Source organism: Notamacropus eugenii, chromosome 1, assembly GCF_028372415.1.
Source record: "Notamacropus eugenii isolate mMacEug1 chromosome 1, mMacEug1.pri_v2, whole genome shotgun sequence".
In the NCBI taxonomy this organism is placed as follows: domain Eukaryota; kingdom Metazoa; phylum Chordata; class Mammalia; order Diprotodontia; family Macropodidae; genus Notamacropus; species Notamacropus eugenii.
The window spans coordinates 170,729,605-170,754,548 of NC_092872.1; the positions used below are offsets into that span (position 1 = coordinate 170,729,605).

At 39.1% G+C, this 24,944-nt stretch overlaps 1 long non-coding RNA gene across 1 annotated transcript in view; it reads left to right on the forward strand.

Moving 5' to 3' along the window:
- Positions 1-24,712, forward strand: part of LOC140524370 (uncharacterized) — a 67,422-nt gene extending 42,710 nt beyond the window's left edge. The window contains exon 3 of the long non-coding RNA XR_011973700.1: positions 24,427-24,712. This is a non-coding gene — a long non-coding RNA (uncharacterized lncRNA). The remainder of the gene's footprint in view (positions 1-24,426) is intronic.
- Positions 24,713-24,944: the final 232 nt, after the last annotated feature.

A 24,944-nucleotide genomic window follows, 5' to 3' on the forward strand; every position in this document is an offset into this window, starting at 1 on the left:
GGAAAGCTCCATGGAGTAATTCAGTTGCCATTTAAAGGAAGGATAGGAATTCAACGGGAGAAGAAAGTGAGGGGGTACATTCTAGGCACAGAGAACAGTATGAGTAAAGTAGTGATGGCCAGAGGGTGAACGATATAGCCAAGGGACACAAGCAAACTAGCTTGGCTAAGCACAGAGTATGTAAGTACCTAAAGAAAAGTGCAGGGCATCAGAATGTAAAAGGCCTTGAATCTCAGGAGACAGAGACAGAGAAAGTAGGAGAAGGGATGAGAGAAGAGGGCCAGAGGGTGTCTTGTATGTGTCATTATGATATTTCTGTTTGTAAAAACTGTTAAGTTGGGCTTGAAATGGATATTTATTTCCGAGTCATTCATTTGTGAGTCTGGGATGTGAGTAGGCAGGTGGGCCCCACAGGTGTGAAAAGTTTAATTGTAGTTAGCTGGGGTGGGGTCCCTCTTCCCCATACTTTCAAGTGAGTTGTAAGTTCTTGAGTCTTGATTCCTGAAGGATTGTGAAGCCAGAACCCAAGCAACTGGTTTCAGGGGTGCTAGCAACTAAAAGGTAATCTCTCCTTCCTGGAGTTCCTTTGCCTCGAGGTCTTTTAATTTGTGTTCTCTAAGGGCAGAAAAGTCTTTAAGTGGTCACTGAGCACACATTACCTGCTGATGGGGCCACATTGCTAGGAAAGATGACTGTATAGAAAGCCTGGAAGGACAATTTCTCTACCTTTTTTACCCCCACCCCTCTATCCCACAAAAAGTATTCCTTAGACAGATTTGTAGCTCATAGTGACTGGACAGTCTTAACGTGGGAATGTGCTATTTGCTCTCCTACCAATCATAGGTGTGTTTCCACCCTCCTTTATGTAGACTCTTGCAGAACTTTGCTTCTCTAAATTATTCATACTTTCCTACATATATTCACCTTTTGCTTTTTCTCCTATGTATCCTATGAAGGAAGTGACATGGCCTATTGGTCCTTGGTGTAATTTGCTGTATGACTTTAGAAAAACATGGAAAGATTTGCATGAAATAATAAACAGGGAAATCAGCAGAACCAAGAGAGCATATTATACAGTAACAGCTGTCTTGTTTTAAGAATGAATTTGAGTGATTAAGATATTTTGATTATTATAAATACCCAAATGAATTATAAAGGGCATATGAAGAAAGGCTATCTGCATCCAGAGAAAGAACTGATAAATAGAAGTATATATAGAATAATTTTACGTGTGTGTGTGTGTGTGTGTGTGTATTTGTGTCTAATGGTAGCCACCTCTGGGGTGGGGGTGGGAGAGAGAGAATTAAAAAGGAGAGTAAAAAAAGAAATTATGTATAAATTTTATATATTTAAATTTATTACCTGTGTAAATGAAATAGCAAGTTGTATGTAATAGATTTTCAGTTTATTTCATCTGCATTCATTTTTTTATTTTATCATCTTATGGAAATGCTTGTTTTATCCCATAAATAAAAAAATTCATTTGTTGTATGGCCTTAGGCGTACCACCTCCTTTTCTAAGGTTTTTATTTGTAAAATGATGGGTGGATTAGATACTCCCTCCCCTACAGTCCCTTCTAGCTCTAAATTGTATCTTGAGCCTATGAAAAGAGTTAGCATGACTCTGGGCAAATCACTTAATGCTTTTTGCCTCAGTTTCCTCATCTATAAAATGATCTGGAGAAGGAAATGGAAAATCACTTCAGCATCTTTGCCAAGAAATCCCCAGATGGGGTCAGGAAGAGTCAGACATGACTGAAAATGACTAAACAACCACGACAATGGAATCATACAATGCATTCAGTGATGAAAAATGCCACAATTTCTTCAATTTGATTACTATCTAGCGGGGGTGATGGAAAACATGTAGATAAATGTAACTCTTCTCTGTATCTGTGATGCTGTGCAATATACATCAGACCTGATCTTGCAAGCTGACTACCAAAAGGGTATACAATGTGCACGTGAATGGTCTCTCTGTAATGTGAATGATCTCACCTTGACCCATTACTGCCTCCAGGAGTTGTTCCAGGAAAATTAAATGTACTCAAGGTATAGCTCACATCTACAGTTCCCCATGGGTTTGAGACCCCTTTGTTACCCTCAACCTGGTTTGATCCATCTGCCAAAACAGTTTACTGGGGTGTGACCACTGTGCATGCTGCAACTTCTTGGAGCTACAGGTGAGAGTTGGGTGGAACAGGTGGACACCAAAGATGGAAAGAGCCCTGACTGGCAGCTATCACACCAAGGGTACTGGTCCTCCCTGAACACACCCTACACCATGTGCTGACCTCGTTGCTGTATGCCTGTGAAACACGGACAGTCTACCAGAGCCATGCCAGGAAACTGAATCGCTTTCATTTGAACTGCCTTAGGAAGATTTTAAGGATCACATGGCAAGATCAGGTGCCAGACACTGAAGTCCTTGCTTGAGATGAACTGCCAAGCATTCAAACTATGCTGCAGAGAGCACAACTTTGATGGGCAGGCCATGTTGTTTGAATGCAAAATGTTTGCTTGCCAAAAAGACTATTTGATGGAGAACTTGCATGGGGCAGGTGATCACATGGTGATCAGAAGAAGTGATACAAGGACACTCTCAAGAACTTTGGATTTGACTGTGCAACATGGGAGAGACACTGGTATAGGACCGCTCAGCATCAGAAAAGATGCTTTGCTCTATGAGCAAAGCAGAATTGAGTCAGCCCAAAGGAAATGTAGAATGTGCAAATTTGGAGTAACCACCTCAAATATTCACGCAGACTATCTGTACCCACCCTGTAGTAGAGCATTCCAAGCTCGTATTGGTCTGATAAGCCACTACCAGACACACTGAAACTTCACTTTATCATGATGTCATTTTGGTCCTCTTTGAGAACAAAGGACAACAACCAGCCAACAGTTCCCCATATATCCCCAGCTCTTTTATAAACCTTCAAGGTAGCACATGCAAATTGGATATAGGATAGTCTTTTTTTTTTTTTAACTCGGAGAAAATGCAGAAAATGTAGAGTACTCACAAGAACTCAGTTAAAGGATGATTGGTTGATTGATTGTTGTCCTTCATTCTCAATGAGGACCAAAATGACATCCACTACGTTGGAGTCAAAGTACAGTGTATTTGCCTATGCCTGTTCAGACCAATACAAGCTTGGAAGACACTACCACAGGTCAGGCACATATAGTCCATATGAACATTTGGAGTGGAGATGTCTCTAAATTTGTGCATCTCCCATTTCTTTTGAGTTACTGCAATTCTGCTTTGCTCATAAAACACATGCCTTCTTTGTTGTGGTATGCCATGCTGGATGGTCCCGTGACAGTGTTTCTCATGCCTCACAATTGATTCCAAAGTTCTTCAGAGACACCTTGAGAGTGCCCTTGAATTACTTCTTCTGACCTCTATGTAAGCTCTTTCTTTGTGGGCAAATACACAAAGCACTGAAATATCTCATCAGCTTCCTCTATAAGAACATTGAGTTTGGCAAACCTTTGACAGTATAGTGAGCACTTCTTTTCTACAAAGTCCTATGCAGTCCCACAAAGACTCATACATAGTAGTACTCTTTATTTTATACTTTTTCAGAAGGGAAATATTCCGTGGGAAGGGAGGAGACTGGTAAACATGCAATCATCTTCCCATCAAAGTTGTACTGTCTGATTAGCTCATTGATTTTGTTTTCCAAGTATGCTATGCAGGACTATGGAGAAGATCCCCTTTCTTTCCCAAGGAGCATGCTACATCTGGAAATCCTCTTCTCCCCTAGAAGGTTCAATCATTGAAAGCTCAGAATCAGGAAATCTCAAGTTTGGTAGTGTTCACTGTAGTGTAATAACACAGGAAATCTCTGGTCAGAAGGCTAGATTTCAGGAAATTGCTGCATAGGCATTTCAAAATCCTCCCTCTACATAGGATTTGGGGTTTAAAAACATGGTCAGTGAACTACACTCTGAACCAAATGTGTACTCACTTGACCATCTGTGCCATGGCCTTTTGGAGGAAAGTAATCAGTGCCCCTGTTGTTCCAGATGTTTGTAAAATGAGAGTGACTACTAGAATAAAAAAAATTAAAGAAACAAAAAAATACAAAAAGGCTACACTGATTAGCAAATTGCTGATAATTTAGACAAGGGAAGAGCTTTTCTTTTACTACTTATTTAAAAAGAGTTTGCTAGAAAATATAATTGTATAAACAATTTTCTAAGTTCACCCACGTACTAGAATAACTTACTCTCCTTAAGAGTTCAATTTGCATATGAATAATTTATAATCTAATTATAAAAATATTGTTAGGGATTTTTTTGGGTCCACTTTTTACTAAATTACTCTTTTAGCTTTTATCTATTTAAATAATGACAAAGATTTTGTCACTTGAAAGTAATTATGATCAGTAACAAAATTGCCTTTTTTCCCAAAGAAGTTCCTTACTTTTGACTTTTTAACTCTTTGAAACTGACCTTCCACTGCATTGAAGAGATTTCTTTTATAATAAAACATAAAGATTTTTCTAATAATGCAGTTAAAGAACGATAATTTCCTATCATGGAGAGTTAGTCATGAGAGCAAAAGAAAATTATGGATATATTCATGGGTCCTAGAAAATGTGAATGCATTAGGAAGACATTTATGAACTGATACAAAGTGAAGTAAGAAAAACCAGGAAAGCAACATGCACAATAGCAATGGAAATAGAATGAACAGCAATAACCAAACAACCAAAACTAAATACTGTGAATTATAATGACCAAACTTGGCCTCAAAGAAGAAATATGAAATTGTATTTCCCAGTCTTCTTTTCAGAGTTGGAGAACTATTGGTATAGAATACTGTATATAATATTGGACTTGGCTGATGTGTTTTCTAATTTTCCTAAACATTTATTATTAATATACTTTGCAAATAAGCAATATAGCTCTTTGGGAGAGAGAGAAGGAAAATTACATTGGGAAGTGTAGACAACAAAAGATAGCAGTAAAAACTTGTAAAAAAGGAAAAATGAGAATGCATTATGGAGCAAAATCTTCATCAGGAGCCATTGTCTAAGAAAACTGTTTAGTAAGATGAAAGTGGAACTGAATGAGGAATCAAAAAACTTGAGTTCAAGTGTTGGCTTCTCCTCTTACTACTTTATGACCTTGAACAAGGTCACTTTCCCATGTTGTCTTTCACTTTCTTCATTTGTAAAAGAACGGCTTGAATTATATGAGTTGTAGCATCTATAATAAACTCTAAAGCAGGAGTTTGTAATCTGGAATCCATGAACTTGTTTTTAAAAAAAATATTTTGATAATCCCGTATCAATATAATTGTAATTCTGCATGTTTTATTTTATGCATTTAAGCAAATTATTCTGAGAAGGGGTCTGTGAAAGAAAAAAGTTTAAGAACTCTTCTCTAAGTTAAGAATTTTCTATAATGGAGTAAACAGCTGATATTCCAATTATAAATGGGTAGGAAGGTGGTATAGTGGAGAGAGCACCAGGCCTGGAGGCAGAAAGACTTATCTTCCTGAGTTCAAATCTGGCTTTATGTGATTGCTAGCTGTGTGATCCTGGACAAGTCATTCAACCCTGTTTGTTTCAATTTCCTCATCCGTAAAATGAGCTGGAGAAGGAAATGACAAACTACTCCAGTATTTTTGCCAAGAAAACCCCAAATGTGGAATCATGAAGACTTGGATATGACTGAAAAACAGTGATTATAAATAATTTTTGTACTGTAAATACTGTTGTCAACAAAAGAAGCAATCTGTTTTATATACTGACATATCTAACATCTAGTTAAACAAGTTAGGCACAAATAGGCTGTGGATCTAACACTTAGGTACTTACCTTTTTTAGGAACTGTGAACTCCCTTTAGTCATATGGAACAGCTAGGTGGCACAGTAGGTAGAGGGTTGGATCTGGAATCAGAAAGACATGAATTCAAATTTGGTCTCAGATATTTACTGTGTGACCCTGGGAAAACCATTTAATCTCTGTTTTCCTCAATTTCCTTATTTTTTAAAATGGGAATAGTAATAGCACCCACCTCCCAGGATTATTGTGAGGCTCAAATGAGAAAATATTGGTAAAGCCCCTTTAAAATCTTAAGTAGCTATATATGCTAGCTCTAAAGATCATCATGATAGTAATGATATTATTTTTTAAAAATTGATAGCTGTCTTTTGTTTCTTTACATCATCAGAATTTTCCCCAGCATCCCTCCCTCCCCCTAGAGAGTCATCTCATATAACAAAAAGTATCTTTAAAAGACAAAAAAAGAAGAAAATAAAAGAGAAAAAACTCCAGCAAAGTCAATTAGTACATTGAAAAAAATTCAAAAAAGGGTAATGTGTAACCCTTGGGACCACCCACATCCACAAAGAGGTAGGTTGAAGATGTTGTCTCATTTCTTTGTTTGGCTTTTGTAATTTTTTGATTTTTTTGCATGTGATTATTCAATAAACAAAAAAATTAAACATTATAAAGCTATGTATGTGAATATATATAAATATTATATCAGATACATTATGTATCCCATTCACCCATTCCCCAATAGGTAAGTGGCTAAAGGATATAGACAGTTTTCAAAAGAAGAATTGCAAAATATTTACAGCCGTGTGTGTGTGTGTGTGTGTGTGTGTGTGTGTGTGTGTGTATGTGTTCATCCTTTGTTGCCGAAGAAGACCATGCCATCAGAGAAATGATGACATGACTTGCACTTGACTTTGTTTTGAGTGAGGGAGGGCTGTGCAAGACATCAGCCTCACTTCTCCAGAGCCATCTGAATCCAGTGACCAGGTATTCATCAGGATGACTGGAGATGACCCAGGATGAGGCAACTGGGGTTAAGTGATTTACCCAAGGTCACAGAGCTAGTGAGTGTCAAGTGTTTGAGGTGAGATTTGAACTCAGGTCCTCCTGACTCCCGCACTGGTGCTCTATCCACTGCACCACCTAGCTGCCGCTTCAGCCACATGTAGTAATGCTCCAAATCACTGAAAAGAAGAGAAATTCAAGTCAAAACAACCCTGAAGTTTTACTCTGCAAATTGGTAAATATAAGAAAAAATGGCAATAGTCAATATTAAAGGGGTTGTGGGATAGTATACTAATGTATTATCGATGAAACTGTAAAATGGTGTAATCATGCTGGCGAACAATTTGGACTTATACAAACAAAGTGACTAAACTATCTCTACTCTTTGAACATGAGACAGTTACTGGGCTTATACTCCAAGAAAGCCAGTAATGAGAAGAAAGTCCCCATATATACCAAAATATTTATAGCAGCTGTTTTTGTGCAAAGAATTGAAAACAAACTAGATGCCCACTTACTGGGGAACAGCTAAACAAACAGAAGAACATGAATGTAATGGAGCATTACTGTGATGAAAGAAGTGATGGATATGATGAAAACAGAGAAGTGTGGAAGATCTACAAGAACTGAAGCAGAATGACATAAGCAGATCTAAGATAACCATGTACACAATAGTTAGCTATTATTATTACTATTACTCACTTAAAAGAAAGCAGACCAGGAGATTTTAAATTATTGCTATCCAACAATTTGAAAATTGGTTGTGTCAGTCGTGTACTGAAGACAGCTTGATCTGGCTCATGTGAGCCAATGTTTAAATCTCCAGTGTGAATGTTTATACTTTGGAAATGGACAACTACTATATATTAAGGCTTGATTTATTGTTTTATTGATTTCTAAGACTTTAAAAAAGTAATGGAAAAATGTTAGTGATGGAAATTAAATTTTGGCATGCATATACTCCCCCCCATGGAGCTGCTTGTTAAACATTTATCAGCACACTCCTAAGTATGCTTCTTCAACATAAAAAGCAAATTTATTTTGTGATAATGGCAGTTCAGTGGTACTTCTGGCTGCCTAGCCTAATTTTATTATAGATTATTATATTGATTTTCCTGGAAGATGTGTTGAAAATTTCATCACATTTTATTTTATTTATAGGTTTTCCCCAGCATCTGTGACAGTAGTCAGTCATTTCTGACAACATGTTTAAAATTTCGATAAAGTAATGACTTTTTTTCTGGATCAATCTGCAAATTTTTATGAAACACCTACCAGGCACAAGGCACTATGAGAGATTCACAGAAACAAATGACATAATTCTTGTTCCCAAGGAGATGGGGAGACAAGACATTTAAAGGTGGAGTTAAGCGATGATGCAGCCACCCCAGTCCAGGCTCCCATCATCTCTAGCTTGGACAACTTAGATAACCTTCTAATACTTTCCCTGTGCCTAATCTCTCCCTTTTCCAATCCAACTTACATATAGATGCCAAATTGATATTCTTAAAGCTCAGATGTTATTATGCCCTCCACACCCCCTATTAAGAGGCCCCAGTAGTTTTTGAGGCTTTTCATAATCTGACTTCAGCCCACCTTACCAAGCTTATTGCACATACTTTCCTTCCTGAACTCCTGCTATTTCCTTATACAACAGGCCATTTCTCATGTCCATGACTGTACTTCATGACTAGAATATCTCCCTCTTCACCTCTGTCTCCCAGAATTCCTAGCTTCCTTCAAAGCTCACTTCTAGTGCCACCTCTTATAAAATATATCCTTATGCTCCCTGCCCTCCTCCCCCAGCAGTTGGTAGTGTACTGCCTCCTAGAAATTAATTTGTATCTATCTATCTCTGCCCTTCTGTCTATCTTTATCTATCTATCTATCTGTCTGTCTGTCTGTCTGTCTGTCTGTCTGTCTGTCTGTCTGTCTGTCTATCTATCTATCTATCTATCTATCTATCTATCTATCTATCTATCTATCTATCTATCTATCTATCTACCTGTCTGTCTGTCTGTCTGTCTGTCTGTCTATCTGTCTGTCTGTCTGTCTGTCTGTCTGTCTGTCTGTCTAATCTTTTTGTCTAAATCTGGGGCAACTGGGTGTTGTAGTGCATAGAGCTCCAGGTCTGGAGTCAGGAACCTGAATTCAAACCTGACCCTTACTAGCTGTGTGATTCTGGCAAGTCACTTAATCCTTATTGCCTCAATTTTCTCAACTGTGAAATGAGTTAGTAAAAGAAATGGCCAACTAGTCCAACATCTTTGCCAAGAAAATCCCAAATGGGGTCATGAGGGTCAGACGTGACTGAACCAAGTGAACAGCAAAATGTCTATATATGTATAATATAGATACAAAGTAATTTCTAGAGGACAGTATACATGTGTACACAAACACACACACACACACACACACCCACTCCTTCCTGGGCAACTTCCTTAATTCTTACCAATACTATCAGCTTATATTCTTACAGGGTAACTGACTACTTCTCCCTTTAAGGATTTAGAGGCACCCAACGAGGGGCTGGTGTTTCTAGTACTGTTGCTCATGAAACGTCTTCCAGAATATTCCCCAATACCATTCAACAGGTTGATAGCAAATAGCTCTAATGAAAGAGATGTTTACTGAGAAGGTACAGCAAGAGCAGTAATTATAAAACCTCTCCTCCCCCAAACTGGGAGCACACTAGCCTCCTGTGCACACAAGTTTCCTTGGGAGAGAGGGCATAGACTTGGAGAAATCATATGGCCAAAGGGTAATCTGATGACTCATTCTCACTGAAAGTCCTCTTTTCCTTTCATGAATCCTCACGAAAGGTTCCCTTTAGGTGGTGTAGCTCTCTGCTGGGCTCTGGGGGTTAGTACCTTGTAGAATCCTGAAGCTACTTTATCTCAGCTTGTCAAGTTTTTCTTCAGTGAGTACCATAACTCAAGATGTGGATGCTGCTTCTATTCCCTACTGTATTGTGGATACTGCCGCTGGTTCCAGGAAGACACCAAGGCCAGAGGGAATTTGGGATCTTCTGACCTTTCAAAGTTTTCAAGGTTATCACCTGGTCAGTAGTGGGGGAGAGGGAGGGGGAGAAACAAGCTCAATTTTCCCACAAGGGGCAATTTTTTCAACTACCAGTCAGATTGACTTGCTGTTTTATCTATAGCTCTACAGGTTATGACTGAGCATTTTCAATCAATCAGAAATTATTTCCTGTGTTGTATCATATGCTTTCATTCAATGATCAAAACACTTCACTCCTCTCAAAAGAAATAAAGCTAGATAGTAAGTATTTGTTAAGTGTTTACTATATGTAAGACACAACTAAGGATCTGCTTACACCTTTGTTGACTGACTAATTCAAGTAGAGATGTTTCCGTTCATTGGACTGACGATAAAATTCTTATCTATCTGTCTATCTTTCCATCTCTATATATACACACATTTTGTATTTTGGTATATATGTTGTTTCACCCCAGACAGAATGGAATAGAATGGAAGTTCCTTGCAGACAGGGACAATCTCACTTTTGTAATTTTTATTCCTAGCACCTTATGGCTGCTGACATATGCTAGATGCTTAAACACTTGTCGATCGAAGACTTAAATAGCATTGGAACACAATGGAAGAAATGTCACAAGATAGTCCATGATCTATTTGGCAGTTGAGTCACCTATGTGCTGTAGGACTACATGTTTTAGAATCAGAAAAGACCTTAGAGATTGTCTGGCTCAATCCTTTCATTTTGCATATGAGGAAATGGATGATATGATTTCCTCAAATCCTCTGACCTCAGATGTAGGGCTTGTTTCACAATACTATTCTTCCTCCATTCCATCCATATTCTACATACAGATGTTTTAGGGTTCCTAGATATTCCTAGTCTGGCCCCTAGTCCCAGCCTCACTGATGACACTTGGAATAACTGGGTTGGGTATTTGGAATGCCATTTCCCTTGTACAAAGCTATTCCTCAGAAATAGGCTATGATACCTTGAAACACATTATAAGAAACTGGACTTTTCCTGGAAAGATAAGTTCTTCCAACCCTCTTCACTACCGCAATTATTTAGGTCAAGAGCAAAATTGTTCCCATCCCTTAACACTTTCTAAAAAGTGTGAATTCACACATCATTAAGTTGCAATTCCATTCCCACTTATTTTCCTGGCTTCTAGTGGCAGCCAAAAGCAGAACCTAGACTAGAGTTCTCAAAAAAGAGTTCTGAGTATTCCAGGTCCAGACAAATAGTCCTTTTCATTGTTTGTCATACAGAACACTCCAGTTGCTAACTCTGTTTCTTTGCACAGTCTGTCCTCTTTGCCTAGAATATACTCCCTTATTACTCCTACTTGTTAACATTAAAAATAAGTAAGTTGGGAGAGTTGATAATTTTTTTGCTTGAGATGATTTTGTTTTATAAAATTTTGAGTTTTGGCTGAGTTAGAGACATCCATCCACCCTGTAGGTGGTTTTAAATATGAAACTGGAACCCAGAGAAGAGGTCAGGTAGAGATATATAGATAAGAACCGAATCCATAGCAATAGATGAGATATAGAAGGAAGAATTGTGAAAGACTAGAACAAAATCAAGTACTTAACTTTTCTGACTGATGTGCAAAGTCTCACCTTTTGTGAATTTGAGAGGTAACGTGGGTGAGACTATGATTAGGTGGGTGAATTATGATGTTTTGAGGTTGTGGAACACAGTATTTGTATTATTTCCCCTTTAATTTTCTGTTGGTAGAAGTAATGGTGATCATAGTAATTATATTGAGAAGTACCATGGATGAATCACTATGAGGTGACCATGTCATCAGATTGCTTTCTGATTAGCTGCAGATGAGACTGGGTTTGTTAGAGTGAACCAAATCAAGAAAACATTCTTCACTAGGATCATGAAGGTGACATAAGGTATGACATGGTAGTTTGCCATGACATAATTGACTCCATTTTGTATTAGGCCACCATTTTGTGAGAAAATGTTTTGATGTATGGCAAGCAACTTGTTTTCTAATATCAAGTTGAACATATGTATGCTTTGTTTCAGGAAACAACAAATGTGTGTTAACTAATGACTGATAAATATGTGTGGCTCCCAATAGAATAGACAACCAAAGGGAAAATGTGGTAAACAACCTTATCATTAGTTTATGTTATTAAGTATAGTCAAATTAATTGGCATACAAAATAGCCATCAAACCAGTCACCAATCACCAAACAGAATTTGAATGTAACTGGCTAGCACCTATAGCAAGAACTATAAAAAACACACTAGAGGTTCTAGGCTTTAAACTTATCCCCAGCCCTGCAAGGCAGCCTGTGTGAATGTTATTTCCAGCTTATTTGTGTATTTTTTGATGCGGTATCTCTGACTCAGCAGAAAGAAAAAATTCTCTGATTGCTGGTAATCCTTTAAACAGTATAATTTATTCATTTATGGCATGTCAGAATAAATTTCAAACAATTATCATTTGAAAACATTATCAAATTATTCTTGGGTCTTGACTAAGTATGGCTTCTGTGCTCCCAGTATTTGTGGCTCAAGCAATGGCATCTTGAGGGCAACTGACTGAGTAGCATAGACTATTCAGGGAGGTACAATCTCTGGACTCGGTGAAGAGGAAACCTTGTTGAGTATTGATACCAGACAGAATTACTAGGAATCCTTAGGAAATTAGATTGGTGATTTGTTCCTAGTGAATTTGATGCTTGTATTATCTGATAATTATATAAACTAATGTTTGTATGCTCTTGGCTTCGAAAACATAAGTCTAATTAGTGTTTTTATTGCATTAGTTGTTTGAACTATGCTTTATAGGCATCTAGCTCCCAGTCAAGAAAAGATCAGTAATAGGCTGGATTGGGGGAACTTGAATTAAAAATTAGATTATAAAGTTTGGATGACACCCAGTCTGGAAGTGGTTAGGTTTATATTATACCTATGATACCTAGATAGCTAATTACTTTATCCTCACAAAGAGTGAGTGGTATCCCAATAGTATCAAGGAGGAGAGAGTAATCAGTAGTGTCAAAGCCTGCATAGAGGTCAAGGAGAACAAAGATTGAAAAAAGGCTATTGGATTTGGCAACTAAGAGATCCTTGGTAACTTTGGAGAGAGTTGATTTGTAATGGTAAGGTTGGAAGCCAGATTGTAAAGGGTTAAGAAGAAAGTGAGGGGAAGGAAAGTGTATCAATGTATATTAATTAATTAATTGATATATATTAATTCTTCACTTCTCAATGGGAAGGTGGGCAGCATGTTTCATCATTAGTTCTCCGTAATCCTGGTTGGTTATTGCACTATTAAGAGTTCAGTACAAGTGTATTCTTTCACATTTATATCCCACAACTTGGTTATCCATTCCACAGTTTATGAGACCCACTAAGATTTCCATTTTTTTTCCACCTCAAAAATATCTGTAAATGTTTTTGTACATCCTTGGAGTTGCTATCACTTAGGATTGATGGCTCCTTAAATCTACCCTCACTCTAATTCCTCCTCTACCCTTCTTCCTTTTCCCTGTTGAGTGAAATGTATTTCTGTACTCAACTTTGTATGTGTGTCTTTTGAGCAGTTCAGACAAAAGTGAAGTTCAAGTGTCTGCTCCTCTTCCCACACTTCCTCCTTGTTTGTTTAGATGTCTACTTGTACATCTTGATTATGTGAGATAATTTCCCCAACCTCTCTTTCCTTTCCCCTTGACCACCTCCACTACCCCACCATGTATTTCTCTTTCTCTCCTTTTCCATTTTTTTATGATCATCAAGACTTTACAGAACCATTCTTAAGCCTTGTCTAATTGGACTCTCTCTATGAACCCTGATGATGATGGAGTTGGGAGGGTACATATGTATCATCTCCCTATATTTGAACATAAGCAGTTTATCCTTGTTTACACCTTTATCCTTGTTCGTTTATGTTTACCTTTCCATGTTTTTTCTTCACTCCTGTGTTTGAACCTCAAAGTTTCTCTGCAGCTTTGGTCTGTTTATCAGAAATTCTTGGAAGTCCTCTATTTCATTAACAATCCATCTCCAATTCCTCTTCCCCTTCCACCCCCTTATCATTTTGCTTTGGTTGAGAAAGCTATTCTTGACTGTAAACTCATATACTTTGCATTGTGGAATATCATGTTCCAAGTTCTATGCTTCTTTGTAGTGGTGGTTACTAAATTTTTTGTGGCCTTGACTGTCACTCCTTGTGTCTTGAATTCTTTTTTTCTCACTCCTTGTGGTACTTTTTCTTTGACCTTTAAACTGTGGGTTTTGGCTCTGATATTCTTGGGAGTTTTCATATGAGGTTTCTTTTAGGAGGTGACCTGTGGATTCTTCTATTTGCACTTCGCCTTCTGGTTTTGAAAGATATGGCTGGTCAAGATCTGAGCCCATGTTCTCTGTATCCAAATTCAGTATTCTGTCCACTAGGCAGGTTGAATGTTGTACTGGTTCCATGAAATATTGAAAGATTAAGAGTAGACAGATGGTGCACTGGATAGAGCACCAGGCCTTAAGTGAGAAAGACTTAGCTTCCTGAGTTCAAATCTGGTCTCAGGTATTTACTAGTTGTGTGACCCTGGGCAAGTCACTTAACCCAGTTTGCCTCAGTTTCTTAATTTGTAAAATGATCTGGAGAGGGAAATGACAAACTACTTCGGTATCTTTACCAAGAAAACTCCAAAAGAGATCACGAAGAGTTCAAGACAACTGAAAATGACTGCATAACAACATGTTTTCAGTATATTAGATAGATTCTCTTTGGAATATTTAATAGGAGAATAAAGGCAAGAATCATGCATATAAAGGTATAAACTAATGGAATCTGTACCTGTGACATAAGTCACTATATTCATAAGACCGTTATTGTTTAGTCCTGTCTGACTCTTGTATACACACACACACACACACATACACACACACTCACACACACACACACACACACACACACACACACACACAAAGGAATCATGGGACCAGTTTTCTGGCACAAATTTCCCTGCTGCCAGCATAGAATCAGGACAATGTGGACCCATAGCAACATAAGGCTGTTTATTCAAAGCTTTATTCAGCAGCTTGGTGGCCCAGAGATGAAGAAAATGAACTTGATTTTTTCAGGGACAGGGAGGATGAATTGTTGGGGACCAAACACTGTTGGGGTGAGAGTCAGATCTTGTATTGAAAGGATGGCTCCTTTCATTGTTCATCACAACTTTGAGTTCCATGAGCCTTGCCCTGTGCTGAAAACTCTTGCCTCTGCTTCTGTAAATCCAAGAATGAAGTGCTCTTCTCCTTTTTGTCAGGATCCACATAATAGAATTCCTATCATTTGAGGGTCGCACAGGAATTTTCTTCCTAGCAACTGATGCTACTAGTATGTAAAAGCTGTGTCAAGAGGATGAACAATGGTGAGGGGTTTAATTATTATGTGCTATTAATAGAGCACTGAAAATGGATTCTGTACTTGGTAAGTCCATTTGAATAGCAGTTCAGTAGCTTTTATAAAATTATAGTGGAAGGTATTGTTCACTATGTTACTTAACATCTTTTATACAAGGACCCACACAATGAATTCCCGCTTGTGCTTAATTCCAGGAAAACATTTGTCTCTGCAGACAAATGTGCCTGCTTTTTGTTGTCAGACAATGAAAGCCATGTATCATAATGTGCTTCTCCTTTTGTCTTAGCTGTCAGGTAGTTAAGAGCCAAATTGGAGTCCGGCTAGTGTCATCAACAAACCTTAGATTTCTTTCCATATTCTCTGTCTTCTCCCTTTAAATGGCTCCCTATGACATTTTTCATTATCCTTAATTATCTTACTTTGAATTATATTTTATTGGGAAAACATCTCACATCCTTTCAGAAAATGGTGAGGTAAACAAATACAGAAATAAATAAGATACAAAACTCTTACCATACCTATCCCAAATCAATTTTTGGACACTAGTCTTATGTATGTAATTAATTGGTCACTGTGGCTTATGTTTACAATTAAAGAATGACAATTGAAAATCATAAGAAATATGTGCCACTCTGCTTTTAGACAGGGGGAGGGTATTTAGGAGCCTACCGTTCTGTAAGATTAAATAGAGAATTAGATTATTCCAGAAAATATTTTGATGTTTCCCAGTGAATCTATGTAATAGCTACAAGGAGGGCAGGGCAACCAAATCTTTTCTCCAGTGTACTAAAATTTTCAGGCTATTGCCAATACTTAAAGACCTTCAGCATCTGTGGAAACAACTAAGTTTAGCACCTAGTTAGCATGACAGTTAATTAATTCATGAAGTTACCAGATGGCATGTTTCAGATGAATCTTCTCCAGCCCAGACCTTTTAGGCTATATATCTCCCCCTGGCAGCCGCCTTTACCACACTTCACCATCTGAGTGTACATTTCATGCTATCTGCCCCAGGAGCAAAAATTTATAGTTATGGCTTTTTTGGGGGCATAACCAGTATATTTTATACTTTCCCTGAAAAAAAGTCTATAAACTACTGTCTTTAGTAAAATGTTCTGGAACCATGGAAATTTATCCAGCTTGTTTTATGGAAGTGATCTGTCCTTGTTGCTGGTGATAGAAGATTTGAATGAGAGAAGTTAAAATAATAATGATTCTAATAATGATAACTCATTTATGCACAGTTTGCAAATGCTTTACGTATACTATCTTAAGTCTCAAATAGCCTTGTGAAGAAGGTGCTAATATTCCCATTTAAAAGTCAAGAGAATTATGATTCTCTTACGACCAGGGCCACACAGCTAGTTTTTATCTAATGTAGGAATCAGATATTGTTCTTGACTTCAGGTTCAATAGTTTATCCTTTAGGTAAAGGGACAGTGAGACCAATGAAGCCATGTCATACATAGTGGCAATGTTTTCTCTTTTGAGTTTCATTTCGGTACTTAACTGACTATGTGACTTGGACAGGTCATTTAGAACCTTTCTACCTCAGTTTCCTTATCTATGTAGTCTCTGGGGCATCCTTTGTCATACAAGTCCCTCCAGAAATGACACCTCAGGTTGAGACATGCTGTGGGTCAGCACTCATCAGAGCCATTAGGCACGGAGAAGTAGTCTTCTCCCTCTCTATCTACCCTTTCTTTTATTTCCCCATGAAACTTTATATCAAGGTTGAAAATTTAAAGGGCCTAGGACAAGCAATTGTATTTCTCTAAGGAAGAAGACTATGCAAGCTTGTAGTGATGTGAGGACTAGTGGTAGGGCAGGAGTGGAGCCTTGTGATGAGTTTGAAGAGGAGCTATGGCCAGGTGCGACCCAGAGATGGGAGGTAGTAATAAGCTCTTGGCATTTCCTCAAGCAAAGGTAGAGGTCTATGACATCCAAGTTTTGATCACACCTAGGGATGGAGAGGTAGGATAACCTCTGTCTCAAGTGTCATGTCATCTCTGTGACTTACTGGTGGTCACGCACATAGTAAGTGTCTAAAGCAATGTTAGAACCCAGGTATTCCTGACTGGCACCTTATGCCAGGCTACCTTCCTATGATGGCTGGTGATTTAAATGTGAAAATAGAAACAGAAGAGGATGGTAAACAATCTATTAGGAAACGAAATTCTCAATTAAGACACAAAAGAGAGCAAAGGCTTGTAGGTTACTCAAAGCAAGATGGAACATCATCAAAATGATGAAGTTAAGAATTACTATGAAAGAAAGGTAATAAAATGATACCAATAACTACTAAGCATGTATTTATTTTTCTAACATGTACGAAATCTACATATGCATTGATGGCATACTTGATGAAAACATGAGATGTGAATTGGCAGGCTTTTGCAAACACTGCTCTATCATAGGCAAGAGCTTTACAGTGACCCAATTAAATGAGAGGCACAAAGAATGTAACATCCTACTGTGCTTATTGTTTATTTCAAAATGCTGCTTTAAAGTAGCTTCCAGCAAGGTAGCACCCAATTATATGGTAAAAGAAGTAGCTAGGTAGTTAGGTTATACGGTAACTAGAGCCCTGGAGCTGGAATGAGGAAGACCTGAGATCAAATCTGGCCTCAGATATTTTCTAGCCATGTGAACCTGGGCAATTAACTTAACTTTTATCTGCCTTAGTTTCCCTATTTGTAAAATGGGAATCCTACTTCTCAGAATTGTCCTGAGGATAAAGTGACATATTTCTGAAGTGTTATATAAATTTTTAAATGCCTTATAAATGGTAGCAATTATCATTATTAAAACCATATAAAATATCTTTTTTTTTTAAATTTAATTTTTAACATTCATTTTCACAAAATTTTGGGTTACAAATTTTCTCCCCTTTTATCCCCTCCCCCCCCCAAACCCAAGCTTTCTAATTGCCCCTGTGACCAATCTGCTCTCTCCTCTATCCTCCCTCCCTGCCCTTGTCTCTGTCTTCTCTTTTGTCCTGTAGGGCCAGATAGCTTTCTATACCCCTTTACCTGTATTTCTTATTTCCTAGCGGTAAGAACATTACAGTTGATCCTAACACTTTGAGTTCCAACTTCTTTACCTCCCTCCCTCTCCACCCCTTCCCTTTGGAAGGCAAGCAATTCAATATAGGCCAAATCTGTGTAGTTTTGCAAATGACTTCCATAATAGTTGTGTTGTATAGGACTAACTATATTTCCCTCCATCCTATCCTGTCCCCCATTACTTCTATTCTCTTTTGATCCTATCCCTCCCCATGAGTGTCGACCTCGAATTGCATTCTCCTCCCCATGCCCTCCCTTCTATATCCCCCCACCCTGCTTGTCCCCTTGTCCCCCACTTTCCTGTATTGTGAGATAGGTTTTCCTACCAAAATGAGTGTGCATTTTATTCTTTCCTTTAGTGGAATGTGATGAGAGTAGACTTCATGTTTTTCTCTCACCTCCCCTCTTTATCCCTCCACTAATAGTCTTTTGCTTGCCTCTTTTATGAGACATAATTTGCCCCATTCAATTTCTCCCTTTCTCCTCCCAATATATTTCTCTCTCACTGCTTGATTTCATTTTTTTTTTTAAGATATGATCCCATCCTCTTCAATTCACTCTGTACACTCTGTCTCTATGTATGTGTGCATGTGTGCATGTGTGTGTGTGTACTCCCACCCAGCACCCAGATACTGAAATGTTTCATGAGTTACAAATATTGTCTTTCCATGTAGGAATGTAAACAGTTCAACTTTAGTAAGTGCCTTATAACTTCTCTTTGCTGTTCACCTTTTCATGGTTCTCTTCATTCTTGTGTTTGAAAGTCAAATTTTCTTTTCAGCTCTGGTCTTTTCATCAAGAATGCTTGAAAATCCTCTATTTCATCGAAAGACCATTTTTTCCCCTGAAGTATTATACTCAGTTTTGCTGGGTAGGTGATTCTTGGTTTTAGTCCTAATTCCTTTGACTTCTGGAATATCCTATTCCATGCCCTTTGATCCCTTAATGTAGAGGCTGCTAGATCTTGTGTTATCCTGATTGTATTTCCACAATACTTGAATTGTTTCTTTCTAGCTGCTTGCAATATTTTCTCCTTGACCTGGGAACTCTGGAATTTGGCCACAATGTTCCTAGGAGTTTCTCTTTTTGGATCTCTTTCAGGCAGTGTTCTGTGGATTCCTTGAATATTTATTTTGCCCTCTGGTTCTAGAATCTCAAGGCAGTTTTCCTTGATAATTTCATGAAAGATGATGTCTAGGCTCTTCTTTTGATCATGGCTTTCAGGTAGTCTCAAAATTTTTAAATTGTCTCTCCTGAATCTATTTTCCAGGTCAGTTGTTTTTCCAATGAGATATTTCACATTATCTTCCATTTTTCCATTTTTTTGGTTTTGTATTGTGATATCATGCTTTCTCACAAAGTCCTTAGCCTCCATCTGTGCCATTCTAGTTTTGAAAGAACTATTTTCTTCAGTGAGCTTTTGAATCTCCTTTTCCATTTGGCTAATTCTGCTTTTGAAAGCATTCTTCTCCTCATTGGCTTTTTGAACCTCTTTTGCCAATTGAGTTAGGCTAGTTTTCAAGGTGTTAATTTCTTCAACATTTTTTTGGGTCTCCTTTAGCAGGGAGCTGATCTGCTTTTCATGCTTTTCTTTCATCTCTCTCATTTCTCTTCCCAGTTTTTCCTCCACCTCTCTAACTTGATTTTCAAAATTCTTTTTGAGCTCTTCCATGGCCTGAGCCCATTGGGTGGGCTGGGACACAGAAGCCTTGATTTCTGTGTCTTTGCCTGATGGTAAGCATTGTTCTTCCTCATCAGAAAGGAAGGGAGGAAATGCCTGTTCTCCAAGAAAGTAGCCTTTAATAGTCTTATTTCTTTTCCCTTTTCTGGGCATTTTCCCAGCCAGTGACTTGACCTCTGAATATTCTCCTCACACCCACCTCGTCTCCTGATCCTTCCAGCCAGCGTTTGGGGACTGAGATTCAAATGCTGCTTCCAGCCTTAGGGCTTTGGGTGGGGGTAGGGCTGCTATTCAGTGTGAGATTAAGTTCAAGTGGTCAGGTCGGGGCAGGGCCGCCTCTCAGGCTCAGTTCCCTCAGGGGGTTTATGCACAGACCTTCCACAATGGATCCAGGCTCCCACCCGCTTGGGGAGCCCTGGTCTGCAGCCGCCTCTCAGCTTCTACCTCCCGGGGGGGCCTGAATCATGGGGGCACCCCACTCCCCTCTCCACCCGCCAAAGATACTCTCTCACCGACCCCCGTCACCTGTGGGCAGAGGGACTTGTGCAGCCGCTGGAGATCCAGTCCCTGAAGCCTGCTTGGGTCTGTTTCTCTTGGTGCCGTGGCCGCATCAGGTCTGGGCTGGGCTGGACTCCACGTCTGCAGCGCGATGGACCTTTTGCGAGAGGTTTGCAGGTCCCTCTGTGGGTGGAGGGACCCACATGGCCCCTGGAGATCCCGTCCCCGAAGCCCACTCGGGTCTTTTTCTCTTGGTGCCGTGGCCGCAGCAGGGCTGCACTCAGCTCCCAGTCCCGGCGCCCAGTCCGCAGTGCGAAGGACCCCCCGCTAGAGGTTTGCAGGTCCCTCCGGAACAGAAATCTCCCTCGCTCCAATGTTCCGTGGCCTCTGGGTGCAGAATTCACCGTGAGTTACTCCCCTGTAGCCATTCTGTTGGTTGTGGGTTCGGAGCTATGTGTATGTGCATCTTTCTACTCCGCCATCTTGGCTCCGCCCCCATATAAAATATCTTAACAGATACAACTCCATTCAATACATCCATCAACATTTATTATGTGCCTATTCTGTGCCAGGCTCTGTGCTAAGCAGTGAGAATACAAAAAGAGGTAAAAGCTAGTAATGTCTTTTGTGATATCAAGTGATAGGAGGTTTAAATATGATAGCTTGGTTAAATGTTCCTGTGACTATCAGTGTCAAGGAAGGCACTAGGAAGTGAATGCTTACTAGAGGATGGATAATGTTTTGTACAGGGTTCTAAGGGACAGAGGGATTCATTGTCAATTGTAAAAAGGCTTCTTGGAAAACAGGAAGTCTTAGGAGGTAGTGGTTTTCCTTCTTCGGAAACGTTTAGGCAGTGAATGACCATTGTTTGGTGTCTTTCCAGAGGGAATTCTCTCCCATGATTTTTTTTTCTCACAAAGGAGTAGAACTAGATGTCCTTGGTCCTTTCGGACTGAGATTCTGTGATTATTTGAACCAGGGGGAGCTAATCTCTTCTCTTTTGCTCTCTAATTCTCCTTCCTGATTTCATTTGAGAAGCTTCCCCTTCCCATCTGTTTTCTGTTCACTTGTAATAGTGAAATGGATCCTGGATCATCAGTCCTGTCAATATCATCTTCCTAACATCTATCATATACACTCCCTTCTTTCTTTTGACACTGCCAACACCCTGATTTGTTGTTTGGTCATTTCAGGGACCCCTTTTTGGGTTTTTCTTGACAAAGATACTGGAGTGGTTTGCCACTTCCTTCAACAACTTATTTTACAGATGAGGAAACTGAGGCAAACAGGGTTAAATAACTTGCCTAGGGTCACACAGACATAGTAAGTACCTGAGGCTGGGTTTGAACTCATGAAGAGAAATCTTCCTGATTCCAAGCCTGTTGCTGTATTCACTGAGCCACCTAGCTGACCCTAACACCCCGATGCACCCCTCATTTTCTCCCATCTGGACTACTACAATTGCATCTTGATTTATCTCTCTGCCTCTAATCTCTCCTCATACCAGTCCATCCTTCTCCATTTAGCTTCTGGAATGATCTTCTAAAACCATAGGTATGACCATGCTCTCAATGCCCAACACACTTTATCACTTGCAGGATCAAGTACAAAATCATCTGTTTGATATTGCACCTTGGTTCCTTATTACTTTTCCAGTCTATATTTTACTTCCCTTCTCTATCCTCTTCGCCTTACTCTATCCATGTCCCTTCAATTCTCAGCGACATTGGCCTCTTTTCTCTTTCTTGAACAATATGTTTCATCTCCTGACTCCAGGCATTTTCACTGCTTGTCCTTCAGTCCTGTACCTCTGCCTCCTCAACTCTACCTTCTGGCTTCCAAGACATCCTTTAAGCTAAAATCCCATCTTCTACAAGAAGTCCTTCCTGATTCCCCTAATGTTGGTGGTGTTTCGTATCCATTTTGGTTGTACATAGAGCAGAGGTTATCTTTTAATGCTTAGCACATTGTCTGACACATGTGCTTAATAATTGCTTTTTGACTGATCAACTGAGGGATATTTCCAAGGGAGAGGTTCAGAATTTGGAGTTTAGGTTTAGAGGCAAATAGAAGATATATAGAAGGACAAATGTAGGACAGGTAAAACCATCCATATATACACCTGGCAGTTAAAGCAGGTTAGTGAGGCAAAGAGAATTACATCATCTTGGTGAGTTAAGGATAAAATCCTCATACAGAAAAAAGGGATATGTTTGATAATTTTAACAAAGGGAACTGGTAATGGAAAATCTCTGCCAGAGTTGTTTTTTTAAAATAATCTAGAAAAGGATAAACTTTAACTCAATTTACTCATATGAAAAATGAATTAGATTCAACAATTTCTGAAGTCCCTTCTAGTTTAAAAAGCTCCACAATTTTCTATGATCTTAATTCCATGTAATGTAACTTTGTCTATACTGTTTTGTATGGATATAGTGTGGTATGGTAGAAAGAGCACTGAGTTTAGAAGAAGAGTTGAGTTTAAATTCAGTCTCTGATATTTTCTAATGGTGTGACTGTTGGCAAACCACAGTAATGTCTGTGGTCCTTAGTTTCCTCATCTGTAAAATGAAATCTAGATGATCTTTAACTTCCCTTTGAATTCTGAAACCTTTTCTTCGAGGCTCAGCTCAAGAACTGCCTTCTACATAAAGCCTTTCCTCAACCTCCCAATAGCCAGTATCCTCCCTCTTTATCCTGTATTTATTTATATTCATTTTTCTTTAGATTTGCACTACACATATATGCAATATGAACATGTTATTCCCCTTCCCCTTTCCACTTGAGAGTAAGGATTATTTCATTTTTTAAAATTTCCATCTCTAGCATCTAGCACATAGTAGACACTTAATAATGTAGCTATGTGGTACAGTGGATAGAGCACTGGGCCTAGAGTTGGGAAGACCTGAGTTTAAATCCAGCCTCAGACACTTACTAGCTGTGTGACCCTGGGCAAGTCACTTAACCCTGCTTGCCTCAAAATCGGCTAGAGAAGAAAATGCAATCAGTCCAGTATCTTTGCCAAGAAAACCCCAAATGGGGTCAGAAAGAGTTGGACAAACTGAAATGTTGGACAAACAGCAAGCAACACTTTATAAATGCTTGCCAATTTCTACCGAGTGTCCTGTGAATTCTCATGCCTGTAGTGAAATAATTTTGTTGCACTCTGGCTTTGGTGTGAGCTGTTGACAATTTTGGTGCTTAGAAGGGAAGCTTAGAAAATATCGAGGCCTAAGTTTGTGTGATAGCCCAGGAATGAGTTCCCTCAAGTCCTCAGGTGATAGTTAGAAGGGGCGACAGCGACAGTCAGCATCCTGAGCCTGATAGTTTGTCACAGAAACACTCTAGTCCTTCCTGAAAATGGTGAGGTAAGACTATATTACACCTCCATCTTGCACATGGAGATAGATATGAAAGTGAGATTGGGGTGAAGAGTGAGGAGGGGGGAAATCATGTGACTTTGCTACAGTAGCACAGAAAGCCAGGGCCTTAACCAAAATAGAACTCAATAGCTTCTGAGTCCCACACCCCTGCTCTTTAATTGGCAGATTTTTGAGGTGAATAGCTAATGCTCTGTCTTACTGTATAATACTTTTTTTCTCCCTCAGAGTAAAATGTCAAGTATATATCTTAAAAATGAGATTGAATTTTAAGAGATGATATTAATAAGGATGCACATTTGCAGACTCACATTAGAAATCTCTTTCTTTCCATCCTCAACCTGCAATGCTCGTATTTGACAGGAGGCATGCAAATGAGATGGGTGTCAGTACTCATTATATCAAAACAAATCTCCTTCCTATCCTCCTACCCCCCAAAAAGGCAGCTTTTGGTCACTGGGGCAGCCAGTCATTTACCACCAGTGACAGGGCGATGAGAATCACACATTTGAGAACCATTTGCTGTTTCCTAATTGCTGACAGTGATTTCTTTACTCAACAGAGATGTCTTTTCATGCTCGGCTTTGCCTTTGTGTTCCTGACAGGTACATTCAGATGGCCCATCTGAGTCAGTCTCCAGTTCCTGAGGTGCACCTGCAGCTGGATTCAGCTACCATAGCAACAAGATGGGGAAACAGCATGAGGAGCTCACAGCCTAATTTGACAACCTCCGCTTCCCTCTCCTTCTGGCGTCACCACATTTCATGAGATGTTTGTACATGTGTCTGTCCAGTGTAGTTAAGAGAAAAGACATTCAAGTGGATAAGTACGTATGAAGCTGTGCCAGGAAGTATTACTCCCCCCTCAAAACAATAACAACAACATTAGCAATTTTTGTCTCTCTAGTCAGCTATTAATAGCTATTGAACACACACATACACATGCACACACAAACACAAATGTATACTCTTGATGGAGTAATTCTGAGTTATTTTAGGAGCTAAAGATGAAAGCACAGAAACAGTCAGTATCATATTGGGAAAAACACCCGGGTCTGGCAGAGTCCTAGTCTGCATCTTTCACCAATGAGGTGTATGAATCTGGGTCAGGCATTTTGTTTCTC